General features: G+C 34.4%; 1 long non-coding RNA gene and 1 other non-coding gene across 6 annotated transcripts; one reads left to right on the top strand and one right to left on the bottom strand.

Moving 5' to 3' along the window:
• The first annotated feature begins 1,870 nt into the window (after window positions 1-1,870).
• On the top strand, window positions 1,871-4,409 carry LOC113763294. Of its 5 annotated transcripts, none has more exons than XR_003467324.1 (5): window positions 1,871-2,299; window positions 2,660-2,752; window positions 2,982-3,378; window positions 3,536-3,720; window positions 4,086-4,409. It is a non-coding gene; the product is annotated as an uncharacterized LOC113763294 (long non-coding RNA). The 5 variants fall into 5 exon arrangements; XR_003467323.1 differs by having other exon boundaries at window positions 1,873-2,299; window positions 2,684-2,752; XR_003467326.1 differs by having other exon boundaries at window positions 1,878-2,752; window positions 2,982-3,093; window positions 3,247-3,378.
• A 10,961-nt stretch (window positions 4,410-15,370) lies between these two features.
• Window positions 15,371-15,477, bottom strand: LOC113764330. Its single transcript, XR_003467600.1, has one exon. It is a non-coding gene; the product is annotated as a small nucleolar RNA R71 (small nucleolar RNA).
• Window positions 15,478-26,273: the final 10,796 nt, after the last annotated feature.

The raw sequence follows: 26,273 nt of genomic DNA, 5'->3' as shown, positions 1-26,273 counted from the left end.
CCTGATTTTGCTTATAGAGAAAAGAACCTTCTAACTCAAAGGGATATATATATATATATATATATATATATATATATATATATTCAAAAAAGGAAATTAAAACTAGCTTTCCAGTATCACAACTAAGTAATAGCAATTGTATTAAGCTGACAACATATTTCCAAAGGTGCCAGTAATTAAAAGAAAAAGAAGGTGAAAAAAAATACTTACAGTCCTCTTAATTGAATTGATATACACCTTCATCCTTTAGACCAGGACATGGTACCTTGTACTAATTAGAATTACAAATAGAACTCGATCCAAAGTAGGAAAATTAGGGAATTCGATGTTTGGATAGAAAGAAAGGACACGCAGAACAATTCCATTACTCAACACCAAGATTGAAGTCTTTAAAGCACTTATTGAGCATTTGTACTAGGATATGAAGTACACCAAGGGCTTAGAGTTTCACGGTGGACGTACAAACTACATTTGCACTTTTACTGTGTTAGTTTGTTAATTGTTGTCACTCTTTCATCTCCATTTTTCCTTTTTTTTTTTTTTCAAAGAACCCTTTTATCTCTTTTAGGAGCCATTTGGTTTGAATTCCACGATCACTATCACTATCGATATCATAAAGTGGTCAATTATAATTGATAATGCATTTTGATACAAACTCATAGTATTGTATAGATTGAGTTAACATTACTTTTGTTGCCTTATTACGTGGAAGCAATTGGAGGCTTACCCATTTATTTTAATTTTTTTATAAACTCATTTAAATTCATTTTTGTAAACTAAGTTATCAATTTATACCACCCTTTACGCTCATTATTAGTTTTAAATATTTACTTATAATGTTCAATAAGCCTGATTATTAATTTTTTTCATCCGTACTCTATGTCGCAAAATTACATACTATTTAATAATTGAACAATAAGAATATAAAAATTTGAACTAAGTACTATAAAAGTTAACATAAAAGTTTAATCCAAAAATTTTGAACCCCTAGCATTTTTTTCATGTGTAAATTTAAATTTTCATTTTGGAAAGGTAGGAAAATAGGCTAAAACGTCATAAATTAGTAATGCTAAAAAATGAGCAAGTTAACAAACTAAGAGAAAATAAAATGATAAAATAAAATCAACAAATAATAATAATAATAATGAAACAAAAGTAGTTAACATCCTGATAAAATGAAGAATCTGAAGAAAAAAAAAGGGGTGGAGGAAGAATGGAGATTTGGGAGAAGACAATTCTAAATGATTTAATTGGATTTGATGAGTTATCCAATCAAATTAAATGGGTATTATTGGGTAACTCATTTTATACTCATATGCAAAAATTTAAGATACCCAAATCCATCTATTCATAGTCGAGTATGGGTAAATTTAGTTAAATAGGTTTGTTTGTCATCTATAGTTTTGCAATAGCTGTTGACATTAATTTTCTACCATGCAACCACCTATTTTTGTTAATGTAAATAGTGCTTTTGTCTACAGCTCTTTGTTTGAGTTTTTTATCCTGTAATGGCCAATTTTTGATAAAGTACATATTACTACAAAATAGTGCGCCTACGTATCCTGAACTACCACTCTTTCATCATCAAATTCGCACATACCCACTCTTAACTTCACACACACAACTAACAACTTCTCAAAAAACTGGACACCCTCATGCATCACATGAGGCACAAATAAACTAGTTTAATACAATGGTATAGCTAATCTTACATATATAAAGCGTCGATAGCCTTTGTGAACAGTACAGGATGAGCCGGTTATTGCGTGATTCTTGTGGCTTTGAGGGGTGTTTTGGTCCTATTTTTGTGGCTTTGAGGAGCGTTTTGGTCCTTTGTCATTCGGTGGTAGTGGCTGCGCTGGAATTTCCCGTGTGTCTGCGTGGCTCTCATTCCTTTCTTCTCATCCGCGTGGCTCTCATGCTTTTCTTCTCATTCTTGGCCTGTTCTTGGTTTTGGGAGCACCGCTTCAATTCCTCGTTCTTCTTCTTAGCTTTCTCTGGCCAGTGGCGGTCAGCAATTTTCTCTTTTGGTTATACTGAGTTGTGCCCTGTTCTCTCACCATCGAAGTTCACTGATACAATCGCTCTGTTTTCTCCATCTCTCCGTCTCTGCTTCACCCTACACATCGCCGCCCTTTCAATCACCTACTGAGAGATGATGCATTCCAGTTGAACACTCTCAAGGCGCGCATGAAATAATCAATCGGATAGCTTTGCTTTTTCTTGCTGCTCTCTCTAAGTTGCTCTACACACTTTTCCAAACCCTGTGCCAATCCTTTCTTATGAGAGCTGCTTGAAGGTGGGTAAAAATATTTTTCTGGCACCAGGTGAAGTTAATTTTTGGGGCTTTAGCTTATTTCCTTCCTAGCCTGTTTTTTGCCTAAAAATTTTGCCAAGTTTGAAACCCAACCATAGCTAAAGTTGATAAGTTGATTAAACTTAATAGCCGTCTTATTGTTTAGGGATGAAATTGATTTGTACCGTGACCTTTGTTATGTCTGGATTATTTATGCTATTTCCAGTTTTTTTTTATTCTTTTCAATATGATTTCATAGAAAGCTTCGGTCATGGGTTTGGCCTAATTTTTTTCAATTTTGATCACTAGAATTACGGTTTACTTAGTTTTAAGGTTCCTAACAAATTTCTTGTATTATCTAAGAATTTAAGTAAAACTCATCTCCAGTATCTTCGATGCTTCCAAGTGTGGTGTTATTCAGCTCAATAGTGGCTTCGCTCAAACTCCTCAGATGAGGTACAAGTTACATTCATAGTATCATCCTTTCTGGAATGCTTTTTTGTCTCTATCTAGCTATTGATATTGGTGGGAAGTCTGTCTATTGAAATATGGGAATGTATCTATAGTGTTGCTGGGAGACCATACGGAACATTTATTATAGGGCATTTTCCTTTGTTCAAATTTTGATAGATAACTAGCTGAACTTCCTAATTACTTCTCTGTTGGTTTCACTTTGTACACTCAGGTCTTCATGGAAAAATCTTTCTCAATACAAAAGGGGATATAGCATATATAGGTATTGCTATTAATCCTGATACCTGAACAAAGTCCGCCGATTCAGGAAGTGATCCAAGCTGGTGTTGTCCCTCGTTTTGTTCATTATCTTATTACGGAGGATTTCCTCAACTTCAGCTTCAAGCTCATTATTCCCCATCCTGCGTACAAAATGAAGATTATATTTGTTTGGTGTTACGTATAAATGTCTTTTTCCATCCTTTGCAAATTTGTAGTTTGAGGCAGCTTGGGCTCTCACAAACATTGCTTCCGGGACATCTATGCACACTAAGGTTGTAATAGACAATGGTGTTGTTCCCATATTCGCACAGCTTCTTAGTTCTCCCAGCAATGATGCCCGTGAACAGGTACATCTTTGATGGATGATAAAGAAATTTCCTCTTCTGGTGTTTGGAATCATGTTCAATGCCTTGCATTGCTTTCTGGATTTTGAATGTTGCATGATATAATTGAATTTTATTGTTATTTATCTCTTATTCCTTAATTTTCTTTTAACTACATTAGGCTGTATGGGCTCCGTGAAACGTGGTTGGTGATTCCCCAAAATGCCGTGATCTTGTTCCTGGTCATGGAGCTCTAGGTCCTTTGTTGGCTTAGCTAAATGAGCATGCAAACTATCATTGTTGCGAAATGCCACGTGGACACTATCTAATTTCTGCAGAGGCAAGTTTCAGCCATATTTTGACAAGGTACTACATTCAGCTTGAATGTCTGTTCATCTCACAGCTCTTTCAATTCTACAGGATTATGTGCATGCTTTGCTCTTTCAAAGCTTTTTTCGTCTGTAGTGGATGCCAAAGTAGTCTACATGTCCCTCATAAGAAATTGCTTTGACACCCCCCCTGTCCATGTTTGCTACATTCTTGTGCTATGAGACATTAAGTAGTTGCTACATTCTTAACTTCCTCCATCTTGTTCTGTGGTCAACTGATTGATTCACAGCCAATCTTGTTATAAGATGTTTACTTATGCTTCCTGATAATATTTTTTTTTTGTAAACTGTAACAAAAGATTAGTTGGTCAATGATATTTTATTTTTTGTTTGTGAATACAGAGAGAATGCAAAAGTTCAGTTGGATTACATACTCAACGTCACCAAAGGCTCGTGTAATTACGCTGGATGGATTGAGAAAAATTCTCAGGAGTCATTAGCGTTTATTTTGAACCTAAATGAATTGGTTGGCTATACTATTATAATTGCCGTTTACTTTTGCTTTAGTTTTGTGTACAAGATTAATATAGTATATGCTAGCCCACTATAGCTGTTATGTATATACATATTTTTTCAGAAACGGTAGGAATTGTATTAATGATTTAATGCTTTACATTTGGTGAGCAAAGGCTCCTAAAAGGCTATACAAAAGTGTTAGATCACCAAGGATTGTTCCATTCCTCATCACCATATGTGCCTAGAGCATATCTACTTACATTTTTAACCAAGCTATCACTTTTCCTATCTGAGCAGAATGAGCATTTTTGAAACAAAAGCTCACTATAGCTGTTATAAACTGTTCCCATTTTATTGTTATGTGATATTTATGATTTAGTTTTAAACATAAACATGCAAATCTCTCAGTCTCCTGGGCTAAATTTTGGTGTAGAAAGTTTACATTATATCACAGGTTTAAGCAAATTTCGGTGCACATTATATAATATATTTAAATGATATTTTTCTTAATACATTGCACATTATATCCTTGGGTTAGGTAAATTCATATTACCTTCGCACGCATCGTACGCTTGTACCAAGAAGGCAAGAAGTGATAGCTAAAGCCCCCCTCCCAAAATATATATATATATATATACCCAGTCATACTTCACACTGTACAACCAAAGCAATCATCTGTTAACTATGTCAAAAAAAAAAAAAAAAAACAAACACACACACACACACAACACTAACAAAAAAATATACCACAGCAGCAAAAAAACCAATCCAAGCTATCTGACGCATGGCGTCAGGGCCTGAAAAACTAGTTGAGGTATAAAGTGTGCTCTAGAATTTAAATAGAAGCTTTGGAGTTATATAACATAACAAACTAGGAAGCATGTTGCTTAATTAAACAACAAGTATCTATTGTTCTTTCTCCTTCAAAATCCAAACACATTTATCGATTTGCACAGGTGGAGATCATAATGAAGCTGGCTTCATCAATAAACCGAAAATGTATTCAGCAGCAGCTAGGAGATTGGAGTCACCTCTCTGGTGTCCCCGTTCCCTTTCGGACGTTTCCTGATTCCACCACGAAGTAACAGCAGATATTATTATAAAGTAGATGTTTTTTCTAAAAAAAGAAAAATTATTTAAAACAAAAAAAGAACAAAGAATGTCAACTTGCCAAAAGAGCACATGTACTATTAAAAATGTAGATTGTCAATTTCAGTTTCTTAAATCTTTTGTTTAAGAAAAAGGGAATTATTTTTAAATTATGAGAACGTAACAAATTAGCATCCAACGAAAGTTTTTTCTTGTTTTCAGATCCAACTAAAAAATTGAGGTTGTCTTACTTACATCCAACGGAAGATTTTTCTTGTTTTCAACGAGTTCTCTAAAGCATCAATCTTGATTTGCCCAATGTACAGTACAGATCGACTTACAGGAGCTAAACTTAGTATGGAACACAAAAATCAAGAATGTAAAAAAAAATCATGTGGCTATTAATGAGAAAATAATTGATGTTTCTCTCTTGGTTTCTATTTATTTATGTAAGCTCGGTAAAGCCCCAACACCTAGCTAGAACGAGTATTAACTACTAAAAGACTAGCATGTAATTATGTAAAACACTTATATATTGCCCTTTAACATTTTTCATATACAAATAGCTAGAGTTAAGCACTAGCACAACATAAGCTTTATTAACACCTGACAGCCTCATCACACTTTTTATTGCAAGAACGATGGCAAAAGACGAAAGCAACTACCAAAAGACAAAATAAAAATTGGTTTTTGTTTTTTGGGTTTGTGTTTTTTTTTTTTTTTTTGGGGAGGGGGGGGGGGGGTGTTGATGATTGAAGAGACGTACCATGTTCGTCCACAAAAAAAAAAAAAAAAAAAAAAAGGCCATGGATAAAGATTAGGCAATATTCTTAACATCTTAGTGACATGAACCTATCTCATTAGACAATAATGCGACATACCTTAAACTGTAAACTGCAAATTCCAACCTGAAGCCACGAAAAGGAACACATATATTAGTTCATACATTAGAATATATATATATATATAATACGCACAGACTTATGCAGACTCAGAAAAGTCAAAAACAAGTAACATTTTATACGTACGAATGAGTAATTTAATATGTGACGGTAATGTTTGGATAGGAATTATTTATCAAAAAATATTTACTTATATCACGAATATAATTTTTTGACACACCATTTTATTTTTTTCAATCACTTGTTTATCTTATATACACCACATTGTAAAAAGTTTTACAGTAAGTATTGTAAATAATATTTCAAATAATTTCCTATCTAAACACATCGGTGAAAAACAGAAATTTATGATTAGGCCATCCAGCGTCCCGAAGGAAATTTTACTTTCAATTTATTATTTAACGCAATTTAAACTGTGGGAATTAAGAAAGTGCATTATGAGCACAATTTACAAACTAAAGATGGGAGAATGGGAAATTGCAGAAAAAAAAAATCAAAATATTAGACCAACACACTATATGCAAATTACTAGAACAAAAACTGATATCAAAATCATTAGAAGAACCAATGTACGAAAAATCCTCACTGGGGATCTCTTAAGGACTCACATGGCTACTCTTCTAAATTGGACCTATCAAGATAAGCTTAAAGACTAACATGAACAAATAAATTCAAAAATTGGAATCGATAAATTAATCCTAGATTCTTAGCCTATTTGCACAAGGATATTATTAACCACAAGCAGCGCCGTACAGAAAATTGGCAGTAATACTTACAACAATGTGCCAGCACTTAAGATCACATAGAACCATTCAGCATTACATATATCATCTGTCAGCAAATCAAAATAGAAGACAGAATCTTCAATATTGCACGCAAAATCTATTTCAGATGGAAATCAAAGCCCTGAAACACCATATTAGAGAATTACCAATACGTTGTTTGCAATCACAAGAATTGCACGAAGACGTTCGGCATGAAGACCGCCTGAAGCACAATAAATCATGGAAAAATAAACAACATGAAATCAGTAAAGAACCAAACTGCTCAGAATTAATCGGGTTTTTTTTTCAACATTCAGATTCTGAAATTGGGGGAACAGAATTAATGCAACAAGAAATTAAAAAAAAAAAATAATTGTCATACCGTTGAGTTGCAGATTTTCCTGATTGTGATAAACGGCCAGAGACCATCCTTGCAAACCTCGCAAGACCAGCTCTGAAGAGAGGGGGAAACAAAAGGGAGGATTAGTATATGATTCTATTAAGCAGCATCCGACAAACAACAAAAAAGGAGTATTTTTTTTTCTAGTAGAAAACCAGACTTTTGGGCCATTGTTATTTGCTGTGCTCTGTTGCTCCTCTGTGAAATTAACAAGAAAAACAACAATAAGAAGAAAGTTGAAAAAGCAATTGCTTTAGACAAAACATATATAGATACTTCATCAATCAAAAGTTGTTAGGGATCAGGATTCACAGTCTTTGTTTTTGTTTGGAAACTGCCCCTCGTTATTTTCTCTAACATATCCCCCGTTTGTTTTACACTACAATTTGAATCCTACTTGGAAGTTAAGTGACAAAAGTTGTTAGGGATCAGGATTCACAGTCTTTGTTTTTGTTTGGGAACTACCCCTCGTTATTTCCTTTAACACATCCCCCGTTTGTTTTACACTACAATTTGAATCCTATTTGGAAGTTAAGTGACATCCCCCAAAATAATAATAATAATTACTATTATAAAGCAGCCACAATGGCATCTCTAGTAGTTGGTTTAAAACTAATAAAAAAAGTTTTTTTCATTGGTTCGGGAATAAGTACAAGGCATGCTTAATAGTCCACGTAAAATTTTTCCAATAACTAGAGGGGCACAATCTGTGTGTATGTCTATATATGTGTTTTTGTTTTTATACCAATTCATCATGGGACTTTTTTGAGGTTGTACAAGTCATAGAATTCTCAACTTTCTCTATTTTTTTTCCTTATAATTGCTGAAAGTCCTTACATGCCCTTTGATTGGTTATTTTTGAATGATTATGAATTTCTAATAAAACATAAAACGAAGCCTAGATTTTAGCATGCTGCATGTTTATAACACCACTAAACTCTTGTATTCATACAGAAAATAAATTTAAGATAATGATATCTCATAACACTTCAATATAGGAATCTAATTTGAACCTTTTATTTAGGTGAAAAATGTCTAGTCCTACCAACTAAAGAGGAAACAATATTATCCCCCTTTCAATTTATCCAAGTCTGAGAAATGTTAGATTATATATAAAATAAACAGAAAATAATAAAAGTTTATGCTATTTTTCTAATTTTTGGTAATAATGACATTTGGTGGCATTGCTTTAGCTTTTAACTTTTGCAAGTGCGACTCAAGAAAGAGAGAATACAAAAGTGAGAAAAAACATCAATTTGTATATATATATATATATATATATTGTGCGCATACTACTTCAAGGGGTTATGCAAGTAAAATATACTTATTTAACTTATGTTTTTTATAATACTAGTCCAGCGGCCCTGCGCATATGTGACCCGTACGTACTAATAGTGTGTTTTGTTTTGTAAGTATTGATGTAGGAAATTATTTTATAATATATATAAAATAATTGTTAGCTGGTTAATTTTTATTAAATGAGGATAATTGGAAAGGATTATTAGTTGGTTATTGTATAAAATGTTGTTTAATGTTGAATAAAAATTTAGCATATATGTGCTGTGAAGTAGCAGAATATGAGAAAAGCAATGAATGGTGAAACTATAATTTTTATAGTTATTTCATATTGGAGAAATTTCTACAAGTTCGTCATTGAATATGTGCATCCAATATTCATTCATTGCTAAATGGGAAATTATGAGAATATAGCCTGATCTAATAACATGGTATCGCGGTATTTTTTTTTCCAACCGTAGGTTAAAAGATTATGTTCAACTTTGATGTCCCAACATCTGTATTGGAAGTAAAAGATGATTATGCTATTTTTGTTTGGCAATATATGAGCAGTATCTTCTGGATGTAGTTCCTACAGAATAAAATAAATGATTAAAGTAAACTTGAGTATTTTTTTTTTATGTGGATGGGTTAAAATAGATAACTTGTCTCTACCATGTGGATGCAGTTCCTGCCTCTTCATTATTAGCTCTGTATAATTTGACTAATTCTGAAGGCATTTGAATAGGTGCCAATCGAACTTCACCAACACAACAACAAAATTTAAGGGGTTCTAAATAGAAATGCTTTGCAGCACAGTATACACAATCCTTAACTTTGGCCAAAATATTTGGCTCAGTTGGTATATGATCTATTATGCGAGATTTATTCTGTTGTCTACCGCGATGACCTATTGATGTTAAAGAAAAAGATATAGTTAATTAAAAGGCAATCCTAAGCAGACATATAATAGATGAATAGTATTGCACTGGAAATAATACCGATAGGAGGTGATATGGTATTTGAGAAAGATTGTGTTGTGTTTGTTGGTGTGGTATAATCTACAGATTCTGCAAGTATGAAAAGAAATACATAAGAAGGAAAAGAAGCCGTCATAAAGAGAACTAATAGATAGCACAACTTAAGCACAAATGATGGTATAATAAATGAATATTATCGTTTTACAAAGGCTACCAACAATTGCTGATCCGATGTTTGACACGTCATGCGTTTCATCTGGCGGCTTCATATTACCTATGTACTCTGCAACTATCGAAACAAAACATAGAGATTTACACAAAAGATTCATAGACATAGACAATGAATAGCATAAAGAACTTACTATTATATGTAAGATATAGAATAATTACCTGGCGCACTATCACGCAAGTCTTTGCCATTGAATGGGACATTTAAAACAGATGAAGAAGTCGATAGAACAAGGTATTTAAATAGGAGTAAATTTGTGTTAATAATTAATATTATAAATATAACTAATAAAATTCACAAATACCATGCAAAGTAGCACCTTCTTGAAGGTTTTGATGAGCTTCTAAAACAGAAGCAGCAACATCCAAAATAAATGTGTTCGATTGCACCATGGATTGAGCAATAATCGTATTCAATTCCATGTCCTCACTGCAATTCGAGGATGACGATAAAGTACCTAATTTAGATTTACTGCAATCCGATTGAGGATGTCCTCAATGCAATTTGATTGCTGTTTTTTAGCCACAAATTCAGCCTTTTTGTGTGAGGCGAGGTTGCGTAATACTTCTCTAGCACGACGTTTTTTTTCTAACTAGCGATCCTCATCAGAGATCAATTTTCTTTTCAATAAAATAAAAAATAAGACCAGCAAAATATGTAGACCAATATATCTATATAAATGTAAAGAATGAAGGCAGCAAAGAACTTAAAAGGTATCCGATATTTAGTAAAATAAAAGTATATAAATAAGCATAAATGAATAAAAGTAAAAATGAAAAAAAAATTAACAAGCATCATGATTAAGAGGAAGGAAAATGTGGGAATTGTCATCTCTGTGATAGGTTTCCAAATGACATAAACAAGGATAGTTATACAGTACGTTAAGGTGGTCTTTACCACAAAAATGTCATTAGACTGACAAAATCGCTTGAAAAAATAGGCACTTGTCAAATCAATTTCGTACAACATCAAGAGAAAATAAAGAAAGAAAAAATGGTGTAGAAAAAAGGGCAACCGGCTCACGTGCGGAGAGAAGGGCAAATTTCTCACGTGGCAACAATTTAAATGCATATATTTACCCACTGGGTAAGGTTAATTGAAGCATGGATACTTACTCATATATGTTCGACCCAATGGATGATAACCTATTTGGTACTAAAGCATGAGCTGGTTATTGCACTTCCATAGAAGAAAGCAAAATTTGATAGCAAATGCCCCGAGACATGTGTATTTTGCTGGCTCCCATTCTTTGATGAATGACTGTGCTTGCAATTAAGGCCCTCGGTGGTGTTTACATTCTGTATGGGTATTGGTCGGCACACATTGAGTTTAGCGGTAATTATTTAGTATTAAAGTGGGCCGCATGTTATCAACTAGAGTTGGCCATTTGGTAGTATATGTTAAGTGATCAAGTCCGGCAATGTTTTATTTGTTCTCCTAAGTAGTGTAAGCACTTGATTTGGTAATCAACATTCTAGTATGGCTTTATCATTTAAAACAAGCAAAATTAGATGCCCAAAAATCAAATAGACAAATCGTACTTGTAATTGTCATTAGAAGTTTAACTAGTGGGCCGAATTTGATACTATGTAATGGCTAAAATCAAAATGGAGTTAGTCAAACAATTTGAATTTTATATTTGTTTACCCTAATTGTTTGAATTTTGGATCAATATGGTTGACAGGCTAATTAAAATAGGGTAACTCAAAATAGGGTTATCAATCTTGGATTGAGTCATTTTCGAATTAATAATCCAAGTTATCTAGTATTTGGTTGGAAATTAGGTAAAATAGGATTGCTATTATAATGACCAAAGTCCCCCTTATTTTGCAGTTTCTTCCTAATAAGGTTAATTTACCATTTTTAAATATTTATAACCTTTATTAAAATTATAAATTAAATCAAGGATTTTCATATATACAAACTAGTAATTGTCACTCAAGCGTTTTAATATATCCCCTTATTGACGTCGTCATTCACAGGACCCAATTGATAGTATTTTTTATTTATTTAGAATGTGGTTGACAAAATAAGTTCAGTAAGGGCAATTTAGTTCAAGGGCAATATAGTTGCACTACTATGATATTAATACGTGTAAAGTAGTTAAAATATATATGTATATGTATATGTATAATTCACGTAGTAGGCAGTATGCACATGTATAATTCACAAGGGCAAATTAGTCCAAATATAGTATTTTGGCAATGAGGGGATATTCCGAATTAATAATCCAAGTTATCTAGTATTTGGTTGATTTTGAGTTAGATGAGATATATTTAAAAAAATGCTATAATGTGTTTGGTTGGGAATTAGGTAAAATAGGATTGCTATTATAATGACAAAAGTGCCCCTTATTTTGCAATTTCTTCCTAATAAGGTTAATTTACCATTTCTAATATTTATAACCTTTATTAAAATTATAAATTAAATCAAGGATTTTAATATATACAAACTAGTAATTGTCACTCAAGGGTTTTATATATATCCGACGTTATCATTCACAGAACCCAATTGATAGGATTTTTTTATTTATTTAGAATGTGATTGACAAAATAAGTTCAGTAAGGGCAAGTTACTTCAAGGGCAAGTTAGTTCAAGGGCAATATAGTTGCACTACTATAATGTTAATACGAGTAAAGTAGTTTAAAAAATAAATGTATATGTATAATTCATGTAATAGGCAGTATGCATATGTATAATTCACAAGAGCAAATTAGTCCAAATATAGTATTTTGGCAACGGGGGATATTCCATTTTAAATCACCAGCCCTATCAATTGGCTACCAATCTTGCTTCTTACTTGTATTATATTATACAATTAATTAATTAAATTCCATTACTCTTGGTGTCTATTCCGTGTTACTTCTTTATTCCATGTACACTTGTTAATCTCTACTAACTTGTCACAGAGAAACATACTGATAAGAGTTTATTTTACGTATTTTTAAGTGCATTTTATTAGTTAATTTTGAGTTGATTATTTAGTTTTATAATTAAAATAAAGAGGTTTTTGGTAAAAATAGATATTTTTGGTAAAAGTGGATAATAGTGCATTTCTATTGATTTTAATAGTAAAAACTTCATTTTTATGCAGGAATAATGAATCAATCACCAAAGGAGGTCAATTGAGGTGAAAAATAGAGATTTGGTGATGAATTTAAGTGGTGAAAAGAAAAATGAAGTGAAAAACGTTCAAGTGAAGAATTGCACTTCAAGACAGTTTTGACACTCTTCAATATTTTGATCATATCTGGAGCTACACTCATCGGATTGAGGTGATTTTTATACCATTTTAAAGCTAAGAAAGAGACCTACAATTCGTATGAAGACATCGAAATCCATTTCTGCCATCTTCATGGGCAAAACGTTGGAATACAGAAGCTGCACCCCGTGGTCGGAAAGTTAAAACAGAGGTTTGAACAGGTGACAGTATTTCGATCATATCTCAGGCTACAAAGCTCCGATTTGGATGATTCTTGAAGCATTGGAAAGCTAACTCAAAGGGCTACAACTTTTGTGTTTTGCACAAAAGCTAGTTCGGCCTTTATAATAGAGAAAATCGCAGATGAAGTAAGGCTAAAGTGAATACGCGAGTACACAAAACGTGACTTGTAACCGCGTTTTGTGTAGGCGCGTTTTATAGCCGAAATTCTGCAATTTGACTCAGCCAATTCTCTTGTGTTCATACCACTTTCCAGCTATAAGATGCAAGGGAATTCGGTGCACATGCTTCAGAAGACAAAAGGGCAAGAAAAGTGGCTTATTTTCAAGTCAAAAATATTGGTTTTTGACTATGCTAACAAAGTGGAGATTTGGGAATCAAAGGATAGAATTTGACTTGGAAAAATGGAGCTTTTGAGTAGTTTTTATGCAGAGATAGAGGGAGAGGTCTGGACATCCATTCGTAGCTTAGCTTCTTACAGAAAAACATAGTCTCTCTAGCTAGGTACTTGCAAGGGACAATTGAGGTTTCATCTTGTAATCATCTAAGTTCAAGACAAGGAGATTTTTGGAAGGCTTCACCATATCTTGGCTAAGACTTTCTTTACTCTTTTTGTATTTGTAATTTTATGATGATTTGCATTAATGAAGTTATGAGTGTTTCATCATTCATGAGTAGCTAATTTCCTTTATCTAGGGAGTAGATGAAGCTTATGGCCAAATGATATGAAGTGATTGTGATTTATGCTTGTTATGTCTTGTATTAACTTATCTACTTGTGTATGTTGGATTACTTGTTGTTGCTTGATCACCAATAGCAGGTTTATAGTTGTTTTTACTCATTGAGAAATGGTAAAAATAATGGAATGACATAAGTAGAACTTGAGTTGTATATTCATGAGAATAGAAATACATTCAAGTGGATGAAATCTGCATTTCATGTGTAAATAAGAACAGATTTAGTATTTACCAAGAGATTAGGAAAAACTAATCTGTTTTAACCCATTATCATCATGAGAATGTGATTTTGGTATTTCTGGAAATGAATCCTTGGTTAAACAAAAGCAGTAACAAGTGTTGAATTAATTCATTTTAGATCTTTTGAATCATAAGTGGAATCTACATCCCTAGATCTTAATATTTAGTGAATTCTATTCCTTTTGTGAAATTGCATTTATCTAGTTAAGAATTTTTGTAGTTGAATTACATTCTGAAATTTCTGCTCAAATTAATTGTAAGTCTAAATAATAGAGTAAATTAGTATCTAATAATTGTTTTAATTGCTCCTCGTGGGATCGACCCGATACATATCTTGTACTACAATTACGACCTGTATACTTGCAGTCCAACGGGTGTAAATTCGGAATTAAACTTGCATTGATAAAAAAAAAGCCCGTCAAGTTTTTGGCGCCGTTGCAATATTAGAGCCTAATCAACTCTATTAATTTAGACAGATTTATTTTTATTAGTTGAGCTGATTATTTTTAATCTTATATTGTAATCAGTTTTTGACAATTGAAATTGCATAATATCTCTTATTTCTGTTTGTAGTGTATGCACCGGGCGTCTCGGGAAGTTACACCTTTCGATCCAGAAATTGAGAGGACACTACGTAGACAAAGGAGGCACACACAACAGCAAGAGGAACAAGAGATTTGGCAACCGATAGAGGACATTTTGATAGAACTACCATTTGAAGAAGAAATGGCGGAAAATGACCAAAATAGGCGAGTTCTACGAGATTATACTCTACCGGGAACACAAGGATCTCAAACAAGCATAGTAAGGCCTACGGTAAATGCTAACAATTTTGAGATTAAACCATCACTTATCCAAATGGTTCAACAATCTCAATTTGGAGGTAATGCAGTAGAAGATCCTAATACACACTTAGCTACATTCTTGGAAATTTGTGATACAATTAAAATGAATGGAGTTAGTGATGATGCTATAAGACTAAGGTTGTTCCCATTTTCATTGAGAGATAAGGCCAAACTTTGGCTACACTCTCATGCTCCTAATACTTTCACTGGATGGGATGAACTATCAAAAGCATTCTTAAATAAGTATTTTCCACCAGGTAAGACTGCTAAGTTTAGAATGGATATCACTGGTTTTAGTCAAATGGAAGGAGAATCATTATATGAAGCATGGGAAAGGTTTAGAGATTTGCTTCGGAAATGTCCACATCATGGACTGCCGGAATGGTTAATCATACAAACCTTCTATAATGGTTTAGTTTTTTCTACTAAAACTATGATCGATGCAGCTGCAGGTGGAGCTTTAATGGGTAAATCACCCCAAGAGGCTCATAATTTGATAGAAGAAATGGCAGCAAATAACTACCAATGGGCCAATGAGAGAGGTAATACAAGACGTCACGCAGGTATGATAGAAATGGACACTCTCAATATGCTGAGTGCTCAAATGAATAATGTGATGAAGTTGCTAAATAGACAAGGTGGAGTTGGTCCAAGTTCATCTAATGCACATGTAGCGTGTTGTTCTATATGTGGAGGTGAACATGATAGTAATGAGTGTGTTGATTCTGAACAGGTACAATTCGTCAATAATTACAATCGTAATGCTCAAAATAACCCCTACTCGAATACTTACAATCCGGGGTGGAGAAATCATCCAAACTTCGGATGGAAGGATCAAGGAAATCAACCAAGGCCAATCAATCCACCGGGATTTCAATCAAGGCAACAACAAGCTGAAACTAAACCTGGTTGGGAGATGGCAGTGGAAAAGCTTGCAAAAGTTACCTCGGACAGATTTGAGCGAGTAGAAGGAAGGTTGGACCAACTCACTACAATGTACAGGAATGTAGAGGTCCAAATTGGTCAAATTGCTAGTTCTTTGAATAATCGAAATCAAGGAGAATTACCTAGCAAAACAGAGGTCAATCCTAAGGAGCATGTGAAAGCCATTACTCTTCGTAGTGGTAGACAATTAGAAGATCCTCCAGTGAAGGAAGTTGAGAAAGATGTGAATGAAAAACAAGAAGAAAAGCAGAGGAACCAAGAGGCGATTGTGGAGGAAAATAGTCGGGAGAATCCAAGAGAAAAGCAACCATCATCTTCCACTACCATTCCAATACCCCCTGCGGTTCCATTTCCACAAAGATTAAAGCAAAATAAGTTTGATAAAGATTTTGAAAAATTTGTTAAACTTTTCAAACAATTGCACATTAACATTCCTTTTGCCGATGCTATTTTGCAGATTCCATCTTATGCTAAATTTCTCAAGGAAATCATGACTAGAAAAAGAAAGTTGGAAGACTGCGAAACAATAGCATTAACGGAGGAATGTAGTGCAATTATTCAAAATAAGCTACCACCGAAGTTGAAGGATCCGGGGAGTTTTTCTATACCTTGCACCATAGGTAACGTTGATTTTTCTAAGGCATTGTGTGATCTTGGTGCTAGTGTATCATTAATACCTTTAACGGTGGCTAGACAATTGGGTTTGCATGAGTTTAAACGCACTAATATTACTTTGCAACTAGCGGATCGGTCTATTAGATATCCATTGGGAGTGTTGGAGAATGTATTGATAAAAGTTCAAAAATTTATCATTCCAGTAGATTTTGTGGTATTAGATATGGAAGAAGATATATCTATGCCAATTATTCTAGGTAGACCATTTCTAGCTACTGCAGGTACTATTATTGATGTCAAAAATGGCAAGCTTAAGTTTCAAGTAGGTGAAGAAGAGGTAGAATTTAATTTGAATGAAATGGAAAAATACCCGTCTTTTACCGATCATGCTTATTCTATTGGCACAATTGATAAACTAACCCAAGAGATGAGTCAAGCCAACTTTGACTTAGATCCTCTTGAGTATTGTTTAATGAGTTTAGGTAAGCAAGAAGATGTTTGTGAAGAAATTGAAGAATTGGCCCAAGTACTTGGATTTTCAAGCACCTTATAAAAGGGGTAATTTGTATGAAAGTCTTGGCAAAGGAAAAGGGTTTTCACAATCTTCAGAAATTGAACCTCCAAAGTTAGAGCTCAAGCCACTTCCGACTCATCTAAGGTATGAATTTCTTGGAGAAAATAAAACTTTACCTGTAATTGTTAGTGCTGACCTTGATGATGAACAATGTGCAAAGTTGTTAAGAGTTCTAGGACGGCATAAGAAGGCAATTGGATGGACAATTTCAGACATTAAAGGTATAAGTCTTTCTATATGCATGCATCGAATTTTATTGGAGGACAATTGCAAACCAGTGGTGGAAACACAAAGAAGACTCAATCCAAACATGAAAGAGGTGGTAAGAAATGAAATTCTTAAATGGCTTGACGCAGGTATAGTTTTTCCTATCTCCGATAGTGTTTGGATTAGTCCAATTCATGTGGTACCAAAGAAAGGTGGAATGACTACAATCATGGGTAAAAATGATGAATTAATTCCATCTAGACTTGTGGTAGGGTGGAGAGTGTGTATTGATTATCGTAAGTTAAATACGGTAACAAGAAAAGATCATTTTCCCTTACCATTTCTTGATCAATTATTGGAGCGAATAGCTGGATATGAATTTTACTGTTTTCTTGATGGTTTTTCAGGATATAATCAAATAGCTATAGCTCCAGAGGATCAAGAGAAGACCACATTTACATGTCCTTATGGCACTTTTGCCTTTAGAAGAATGCCATTTGGGTTATGCAATGCTCCCGCAACTTTTCAACGATGCATGATGGCTATTTTTTCTGATTATATTGAGAAAATTATGGAGATATTTATGGATGATTTTTCTGTGTATGGTTCATCTTTTGATCAGTGTCTTCATAATTTGGAATTGATTTTGCAGAGATGCGAGGAAACAAATCTTGTACTGAATTGGGAGAAATGTCATTTTATGGTAAAAGAAGGAATTGTCTTAGGACACAAGATTTCCTCCAAGGGAATTGAGGTGGATCAAGCCAAAATAGAAGTCATCGAAAAATTGCCACCCCCAAGCAATGTCAAGGGGATAAGAAGTTTTTTAGGACATGCTGGTTTTTATAGACGTTTTATTAAAGATTTTTCTAGAATAGTAAAACCATTATGTGATTTATTATGTAAAGATATCCCTTTTCAATTTGATGACAATTGTTTGGTTGCATTTGAAAGGTTGAAGAAGGAATTGATTTCAGCCCCAATTATAACTTCGCCCGATTGGTCACTACCATTTGAATTGATGTGTGATGCAAGTGATTATGCGGTTGGAGCAGTTTTGGGACAAAAGAAAGAAGGACGGTTGCACGTCATTTACTATGCTAGCAAGTTGCTAAACGAGGCACAACTCAATTACGCAACTACAGAAAAAGAGCTATTGGCAGTGATATTTGCTTTGGATAAATTTAGATCTTATTTAGTAGGATCTAAAGTTATTATATATACGGACCATGCGGCTCTTAAATATTTGTTACGTAAAAAAGATGCAAAACCAAGACTAATTCGGTGGATTCTTTTATTGCAGGAATTTGATGTGGAGATAAAAGACAAAAAGGGATCGGAGAATTTAGTTGCAGATCATCTATCACGTTTGGAATATATCCCAGTCAAAGATCAAGTTCCGATCCAAGAGAATTTTCCGGATGAGTTTGTCCTAGCACTTAGCAACTCTCCATGGTATGCAGATTTCGCTAATTATTTGGTAAGTGGGGAAATTCAAAAAGGGCTTAATTATCATCAAAGGAAGAAATTTTTGCATGATGTGAAGAGTTACTTTTGGGAGGAACCATTGCTGTACAAACATTGTGCCGATGGTATGGTACGAAGATGTATTCCAGAAAATGAGGTACGTAATATTTTATATCATTGTCATAATCTTGAAACAGGTGGTCATTTTAGCACTTCAAAGACTGCAGCAAAGGTATGGCAATCAGGGTTTTATTGGCCAACCATGTATCGAGACGTTCGGGAATATGTTAAAAATTGTGATGCATGCCAAAGAACTGGAAATATATCTCGAAAGAATGAAATGCCCCTAACTACCTTTTTAGAAGTTGAATTATTTGATATATGGGGTATAGACTTTATGGGACCATTTCCAAGTTCTTTTAATAATAAGTACATCTTAGTAGCAGTGGATTATGTTTCTAAATGGGTAGAAGCAGTCGCTTCACCCACTAATGACTCTAAGGTTGTACTTAGGTTTCTTAAAAAGAACATTTTTTGCAGGTTTGGTATACCTAAGGCCATAATAAGTGATGAAGGAAAACATTTTTGTAACAAACAACTGGATTCCTTATTGTTTAAATATGGCTGTAGGCACAAGACATCACTCCCGTACCATCCTCAAGCCAATGGACAAGCGGAGCTAGCTAATCGTGAGATAAAGCTCATTTTGGAGAAAACTGTGAATAAATCACGCAAGGATTGGGCTACAAAGCTAGATGACACACTATGGGCTTACCGAACGGCATTTAAGACTCCTTTAGGGATGTCGCCGTATCGTTTAGTCTATGGAAAAGCTTGTCACTTACCTGTAGAGATTGAACATAAAGCTTATTGGGCTATTAAAGCAATTAATATAGATTTTAATCTTGCAGGTGGAAGGAGATTACTTGAGCTGAGTGAATTGGAGGAACACCGGTTACATGCATATGAAAATGCCAAAATTTACAAAGAAAAGATCAAATATTGGCATGACAAGCACATTATTCCTAAACAATTTCAGGTAGGGCAAAAAGTGCTTTTATTCAATTCACGCCTGAGGTTATTTCCAGGAAAATTAAAGTCAAGGTGGTCTGGACCTTTTGAAGTCACTCAAGTATTTCCCTATGGAGCGGTTGAATTGGCAAATTCAAGAAATGAAAGGTTTAAGGTCAATGGACAACGAGTGAAACCCTACTTGGCAGGTGAAATCGTACCCAAAGGACTCATATGTCTTTTGGGCGACTCTTCTTCAAATTAAGAAACTGAATGTGTGAGTCGAGCCAACGACTATAAATAAAAGCGCTAATTGGGAGGCAACCCAATGTTTATGTTATATGTGTTAAATTGGTGTGATTTTGTGGTTTGAATAAGTGTTTTAGTTAATTTGTTGTTTTTGTGTGATAGGGTTGGCAAATGGAAGCAAGAATGACCATTTGAGGTGAAAAGGGCAAACTTTGATCAAGCAACTCAACCCCTCGATTTGCATTAAAGGTGTTTTTGATTCATTATAAAGGGGTAAAATGCATGTTTTTAATGTTTTACATTTGTTCCAGTCATTAAAATTGGCAAACAAATGATCTATGGTGCATTTTGAGTCATTGGGGTACCTTTTGTAATTTTTCAAAAGTTGAAATTCTGCTAAAAATCGAAGCAGAAAACGCGTTTTCAAAGAAAACGCGACTACAAGTCGCGTTTCTCAGAATCGCGTTTTCAATTCTGCAACTGCAGAAAAGAAAACGCGCCTTCAAAACGCGACCCAAAGTCGCGTTTTAATGGAAATCGCGTTTTCAAGCCTGGATCAAGACTCAAAAACGCGACTTATGAAACGCGACTCTAAGTCGCGTTTTCAAACACAGTCGCGTTTTAAGTGCTGCAAGATTTGGGAAGAAAACGCGATTTCAGAAACGCGAGTTGAAGGCGCGTTTTGAGTCGCGTTTTGTGTGTCTGAATATAGCCTTCAGAAACGCGATTTCAGCTTCATTTTTTCCTCTCTTTTTAATTTTTCAGGCGCGTTTTTCTTCTTCTCTTCTACCCACCTCACAAATCTTCATTTTTACTCCATAATCTTGCTAGAAATCATCACCCCAACACCTTTTGAGCTTCATACAACCTTTTTAACCGATTAAAATTCAAGAAAAACACTTAAAATCAGGTTTTTGAAGCATTGAAGGTTAGGGTTCTTAAACTCCAATTTCTTCAATTGGAGGTCAATTGGAGGTTGTTTCATAGGGCTTTTTGCATTTTTAGCATCACCAAACATCCTTCTACGTGATTGAGGTAAGTTTCTTCATCAAATCTTTTGATTTTAGAAGTTCATATTTTTTATCCTGAGCTATCTGACATCTTTTAATTTCGAAAATTTGATGAGGTTCATGGCTATTTTTGATTTTATTCATGATTATTATGATTGTTTAAGCATGTTTAAATGTTTAAATGTAGCAATTTATTGGTTTTCAAGTACTTTAAAATTCACAATTGCTATATTTAGATGAAATTGGAAAAAGGAACTAGGATGTTTTTGAGCCATTGGTGATGTTAAATTATGGTTAAAAAGGGTTAGTTGATGATGTTTAAGCATGTGCATTGTGTATAGTGAGTAATTTGGTTGATTTGGTGAGTTAGTTAGTTTAATTTTTGCCTAAACATGATTATAGCTAAAAGCATATTATTATTGTTAATTCTAAATAGTTATAATCATAATTGCTCCTATTTTCACTAATTGAATTATAATTGATACATATCTTGTGTAATTTGGTGATTTTGGGCAACTTTAGGCAGAAAATATGTCTTGTACGATCATTGAATGATTAGAACTTAAGCAATTGTATTTGAGGTTATTTGGATTAATGCTGAACTTTTGTTGCCAAAAAAATGAGTTGTAGTACATGTGAATAATTGAAATATTTTTTAGGTACTATGCCAAGAGGAAGAAGAGCGGTACTTTCATCCTCTAGTAGTGAGGAGAGGGAGGTTAATGAAGAGATGGAGGTGACTGAAGAGGAGAATTCACCTTCTCCTCCACCAATTAACCGTCGACCTGGTGAGGGCACCTCCCGTGGAGCGGGAAGATCGGTATTTGACAGTGCTAGGTTCAACACTCGCAGGAATCAGGAGTGGCATGAGGCGCGTGCTAATTTGGAGTTTTTATTTGAGATGCACGTCAGTCCACCAGTTGAGATGATGTACAACATCTCAGAAGCTTTTGCTCAGCTAGGATGGGCTCCGATTCTCACCCTTCCAAACCATTACTACCCAGACCTGGTGCGCGAGTTTTACGCCAACATTGAAAGTAAGGCGCGCCATAGTGGAGAAATAATTGAGTCCTGGGTGCGTGGAAGACGAATCACCTTGTCACGGCAAGATTTGGCTGCTATTTTGGGGTGTATGGATGACGGACGTCCAGTAGATTTGAAGAAGGAGTTTGTTCCCCCGAATAGGAGGTGGGATCCATCATTGGCCATGGCCAGATTTGGTCTCGAGTACCAGCCCTTTCGCTCAACAAGGAAGGAGACCATTTTGGCGAATGTCTTCGAACCTCGTCATCGGCTTATTATTTACATGATGGCTCACAATGTCATCCCAAAGAAGACGGGGCACACGGAGGTTCGCAAGAGCGATATTTACTTCCTTGATTACATGTTCCACAACCGAACTTCCCCGTATGCTCGAATTTCATTGCCGAACATCATCATCAGCCACATTAGGTCTACGGCGAGGCGTAAGACAACTTCTTTCAAACTTTCATTTCCTCGTCTACTGACTTTAATCTTCCCCCGTTTTGAAGTTCCCTTGGAAGGCATGCGGCGGGAGTATGTTCCACCACGTGCTGAGATGACTATCACTACTCTTCGCCGCCTTGGTATTGGCACGGGAGACATTCCACGCCCTGTTCAGGAGCGGAGACAAAAGGCTAGACATGGTCGCGATGGAGCTGGACCATCTACTGCAGCACCACCACCTCCTCCGCCACAGACCAACTGGCAGCGGCTTTTCGGTCGCTTGGACGACATCGACCATCATTTAGCCAGAATGGATACTCGCCTGGACCGAATTGAAGATCATTTAGGCACACGCCCACCTCCCATCGATGATGATGAAGATGACAATGAAGAGGATGATTGAGGCTGCCCTTTGGCTGGCTTTTCTTTTGTTTGCTTGTTATTTTTATCTTTTGTTTGAAAAATGTTAACTTACATTCCTTATTTTGAATATTGGAACTTGTGGCAGTAACTAGTAGATCGTTGACTGTGGATGGTTGAGCGGTCGATGACTCATGATTCAAGGCTTCACTGGACTGCAGTCATCTCACTTGGGGAGTCACTTGTTCCTTTCTTTTGTTTCTTTTCTTTTCTTTCCCTACACATTGAGGACAATGTGTATTCTAAGTGTGGGGGAAGAAATGTGTGGTACTTGTGATTTTAGTTGTGTTTGATATAATTCTTGTGCTTAAATGGTGTTTCTTGTGGTTGCTGGCAGGGAGATTTAGTCCACTTTTAAGGGGAGACTCTGTCAAAATTTTTCCAAAACCTTATACATATATATGTTATTAACTATAATAAATAAATAAAATTTTGTCACTTATCCTTTTGAAATAAATATATGCGGTTTTGATACTTCTTTTCTCATGAAATTTGGAAATGATTTTTATGTGATTATAATTTTTACATCTATAGGAAAGTATATCTAGTAAAGTGGAGAAAATTATGCCTACATTTTGTATATTTGATGAAAATTCTTCTTTTTATCTAATTTTATAAGATAAGAAATTAATATGGTTAATAAGTGTCATACTCTTCTCATGATTACTCTTAGAGGGAATTTTATTATATATTGTTAAAGAAAAAAAAAATGGTTATTCTACTCCAATGATTCTCGTACCGAGTAACCGGGGGTTGGCATCTACAAATGTCGACATTCGCGTAAAAAGGTACTTGAATTAAGAGTATGCAAAGCAACTTGAGTATGTGAAATGTTGAGTAACCGGGGATCTGCATCTAAAAATGTTGATCTTCGCGTCAAAAGGCATTTTTCACAACTTAAGTAATATTTAATCCTTAAAATATATAAAAATATATAATATATATATAAATAAAAAGTAAATTAAATCCCTCTTTAAGAAAAATAAGAAGTTGATCATGAGATTAGTTAGCATCTTTATTGACTATAGGAGTTGCTTGCTTGCGAAATTTGATAAAAATAAGAAGTTGAGTTGAATTGGTAAAATTATGGTATACTTGGCTCTTCTTTGCTTGATATTATGAGTACTTGAACTTAATGGAAAGATCACATAAGGGTTATTTACCTTGATTCAAGGAAATGGAGTTGAAATACTACATATGTTTATTTTAAATTTTTGGATCATTGATGGTTGGAATTTTATATTGCTTGAGGACAAGCAATGATTCAAGTGTGGGGGTATTTGATAAGAGTTTATTTTACGTATTTTTAAGTGCATTTTATTAGTTAATTTTGAGTTGATTATTTAGTTTTATAATTAAAATAAAGAGGTTTTTGGTAAAATTATATATTTTTGGTAAAAGTGGATAATATTGCATTTCTATTGATTTTAATAGTAAAAACTTCATTTTTATGCAGGAATAATGAATCAATCACCAAAGGAGGTCAATTGAGGTGAAAAATAGAGATTTGGTGATGAATTTAAGTGGCAACAAGAAGAATGAAGTGAAAAACGTTCAAGTGAGGAAATGCAATACAAGTCAGTTTTGACACTTTTCAGTATTTTGACCATATCTGAAGCTACACTTATCGGATTGAGGTGATGTTTATACCATTTTAAAGCTAAGAAAGAGACCTACAATTCGTATGAAGACATCGAAATCCATTTCTGCCATCTTCATGGGCAAAACGTTGGAATACAGAAGCTGCACCCCGTGGTCGGAAGTTAAAACAGAGGTTTGAACAGGTGACAGTATTTCGATCATATCTCAGGCTACAAAGCTCCGATTTGGATGATTCTTGAAGCATTGGAAAGCTAACTCAAAGGGCTACAACTTTTATGTTTTGCACAAAAGCTAGTTCGGCCTTTATGATAGAGAAAATCGCAGATGAAGTAAGGCCAAAGTGAATACGCGAGTACACAAAACGTGACTTGTAACCGCGTTTTGTGTAGGCGCGTTTTATAGCCGAAATTCTGCAATTTGACTCAGCCAATTCTCTTGTGTTCATACCACTTTCCAGCTATAAGATGCAAGGGAATTCGGTGCACATGCTTCAGAAGACAAAAGGGCAAGAAAAGTGGCTTATTTTCAAGACAAAAATATTGGTTTTTGACTATGCTAACAAAGTGGAGATTTGGGAATCAAAGGATAGAATTTGACTTGGAAAAATGGAGCTTTTGAGTAGTTTTTATGCAGAGATAGAGGGAGAGGTCTGGACAACCATTCGTAGCTTAGCTTCTTACAGAAAAACATATTCTCTCTAGCTAGGTACTTGCAAGGGGCAATTGAGGTTTCATCTTGTAATCATCCAAGTTCAAGACAAAGGAGATTTTTGGAAGGCTTTACCATATCTTGGCTAAGACTTTCTTTATTCCTCTTGTATTTGTAATTCATGATGATTTACATTAATGAAGTTATGAGTGTTTCATCATTCATGAGTAGCTAATTTCCTTTATCTAGGGAGTAGATGAAGCTTATGGCCAAATGATATGAAGTGATTGTGATTTATGCTTGTTATGTCTTGTATTAACTTATCTACTTGTGTATGTTGGATTACGTGTTGTTGCTTGATCACCAATAGTAGGTTTATAGTTGTTTTTACTCATTGAGAAATGGTAAAAATAATGGAATGACACAAGTAGAACTTGAGTTGTATATTCATGAGAATAGAAATACATTCAAGTGGATGAAATCTGCATTTCATGTGTAAATAAGAACAGATTTAGTATTTACCAAGAGATTAGGAAAAACTAATCTGTTTTAACCCATTATTATCATGAGAATGTGAATTTGGTATTTCTGGAAATGAATCCTTGGTTAAACAAGAGCAGTAACAAGTGTTGAATTAATTCATTTTAGATCTTTTGTGTCATAAGTGGAATCTACATCCCTAGATCTTAATATTTAGTGAATTCTACTCCCCTTGAGAAATTGCATTTATCTATTTAAGAATTTTTGTAGTTGAATTAAAATCTGAAGTTTCTGCTCAAATTAATTGTAAGTCTAAATAATAGAGTAAATTAGTATCTAATAATTGTTTTAATTGCTCCTCGTGGGATCGACCCGATACACATCTTGTACTACAATTGCGACCTGTATACTTGCAGTCCAACGGGTGTAAAATCGGAATTAAACTTGCATTGATAAAAAAAATCCCGTCATTCATG

The sequence above is a fragment of the Coffea eugenioides genome, chromosome 2, assembly GCF_003713205.1.
Source record: "Coffea eugenioides isolate CCC68of chromosome 2, Ceug_1.0, whole genome shotgun sequence".
NCBI classification, from domain to species: Eukaryota; Viridiplantae; Streptophyta; class Magnoliopsida; order Gentianales; family Rubiaceae; genus Coffea; species Coffea eugenioides.
This window is presented reverse-complemented; position numbering and strand designations above follow the sequence as displayed.